General features: G+C 38.2%; 1 protein-coding gene across 1 annotated transcript in view; it reads left to right on the top strand.

Moving 5' to 3' along the window:
- Positions 1 to 2500, top strand: part of LOC132857409 (rhodopsin kinase grk7a-like) — a 7575-nt gene that overhangs the window by 2008 nt on the left and 3067 nt on the right. The window lies entirely within an intron of this gene.

The following is a 2500-nucleotide window of genomic DNA, read 5'->3' on the forward strand; positions in this document are numbered from 1 at the left end:
AAGGCATAGTGCTAATGGAGCTGGACGACCGAGGCAGTAAATTAGCAGCTGCATTAATCGCGTTTGTTCCTTAATTTCCTTAAAATTTTCTAAGAAGTAAAAGAAAAAATGCACAAAAAATTAATACAAATATGAAAAAATAAAGTGATTCGGTGTCTGTGTTAAATACCAAGTTTTTACAGGCAGATTACACAGATTACACAGATTACTGTGTAGTTACGCAGAACCTCAATGTCTGGAATAAAAAACTAATGCAAAAAAAGTGTTTTTTTAAAGTGTGATTTCGGATGAAACGTAATTTACAATCCAAACTGGACCTGCAAAAGTACGAATTTATAGAAGTGAAAAAAACATGAATTAAATAAAGACTCAGAAGACTAAGCGTTATACATCCCGGGAAATCCAGATTTGTACAAACAAAGCAATGAACTCAGCTTTCAGATGAATACAGATGTGGTTTCTGTAGAAAAATTCAGCTAAAGGAGCTCACAGACGTTACCTGGATCACTCTCTCGCTTAATAAACACTCAGTTAATAAACACTCTATGAGTCAGTTCACATGTCAGATAGTAGCACATGCTAAACACTCACATACACATTAACATACAAGTCAACTAAAGATTATTTCATGTTGTCACAATCTCACAACTGATTTCTCTCTCGATCTGAAGAAGTCACGTGTCTGATAAAGGTGAAGGTGTAAATGTGTGCTAACTGTAACAGTGCTAACAGTAACAGTGCTAACTGTAACAGTGCTAACTGTAATAGTGCTAACTGTAACAGTGCTAACTGTAACAGTGCTAACTGTAATAGTGCTAACTGTAACAGTGCTAACAGTAACTGTGCTAACTGTCTGATGTTGACTCTCTCATGCTAACTCTTCATCGCTAGCTTGGATTCTGATTGGGTTTATTCCTGATCCTCTTACTTAACACGACTTAACTTAAATCTGGCTCTGAGCTGCATTGGTGTGTGTGTGTGTGTGTGTGTGTGTGTGTGTGTGTGTGTGTGTGTGTAAAATGTAAATGTAGATAAAGTCTGCTGATGTTTAAATTGTTAATGATCAGGATTCTGCATGTCAAATCTTGCTACATACACAGAAGACGCTGTAGCTGGTGTTAAGTGGAGGAAGATATTAATTTGATTTATTAATGCAGAAGAAAAAACAGCTTTACAATTAAAAGTGAAGCTTTTGCAGGGTCCGAATTAAGGGATTCTTTTTTATTGTATTTATTTATTTATTTTTTTACTTTTCTTTAATCCTCTCCTTTTCCTCGCTGAGTGTTTTCACCCCATCAGTGTGCTCTGGAGCTCGATCCTGACAGGAAGCTCAGGATTACAGATAAACCAGTTACAGTTCTTCTCTGTAGTTATGGGATGAGTCATAACCCTTACATAAAGAGGGGGTCAAAGGTCAAGGTTCATACCCTACAGTGGCAGCTAATCAACTGAAATAAACTGATCTCATCACTGGATGGACTTCAGGTTCTAATCAGCTGTTTTAAAGCTGGATGTGATGTGACTGTGCTAAAGAAACTAAAAGACCTTTTAATAGACTGTAATTAAATGATATTAACAAACAAATGAATAAAGGTTGAGTTTGGGGTGAGAGAGGAGACTGACAGAAAGGCAGTAAAGGCTTCTCCGTCTCGCACGTGGATCTGAGTGAGAGTTACGTGTTCTGATAAACTTCGCCGGTTTCACACGTGATTTTGCCCACCACCAAAAATTGGGAGTAAAAATGAAACTGCAACAAATGATTGGAATTATATTTGAAAAATCAAATCCAAAGCTAAAAAAAAGGGCTTTTAGGCCTCCATAATGAGCACTGTGTGTGCTTTAAGGCTCAAGTTCCATTTGTGAGATCATACTTCCAGCACAGACCAGATGGAGGCACCCCTCGAGTTCTGATAATAGCCTTAAGAATAAGAACGGGTGGAAACCTTTTATTCCTACACTGCTCTCAAAAACCAGAGACATTTTATCTGAAGTAGCTGAAATACAGGAAAGTCCATTTATATGTAAAACTTTACATTTGTGAATATAAAGACGACCAGGCAACAGAGCAGCTCTTTATAGGATAACTTTAAGTGTCCAAGACTCTGATGAAGCACTTAGTGATAGCATCAGAAGAGCTGCAGACATCTCCATGGGGCAGGTGCACCAAGCAAGAAAGTGTTTCTGAGATAACATGTGGAGGACATGCTGGAAGTCCAGAACAGCAGTTTGTAGGAGGGTTGATCCTTGTATTTGGGCAGTCCTTATATTTAGTCCTCATACTCAGTCCTCACACTCAGTCCTCACACTCAGTCCTCATATTTAGTCTTCACACTCTTTCTGAAAAAAAAAAAGGATATCTGACAAACAAAAAAAAAAACTGTACATAAATGTCTCTATTATTTACAGAAATGGTGGTAGCTTGGTGGTTGGATTGAAAGGTTGTGTGCTCGAATCCCAGATCCACCAAACTGCCACTGCTGAGCCCCTAAGCAAGGCCCAT

This window comes from Tachysurus vachellii, chromosome 1, assembly GCF_030014155.1.
Source record: "Tachysurus vachellii isolate PV-2020 chromosome 1, HZAU_Pvac_v1, whole genome shotgun sequence".
Classification (NCBI taxonomy): Eukaryota; Metazoa; Chordata; class Actinopteri; order Siluriformes; family Bagridae; genus Tachysurus; species Tachysurus vachellii.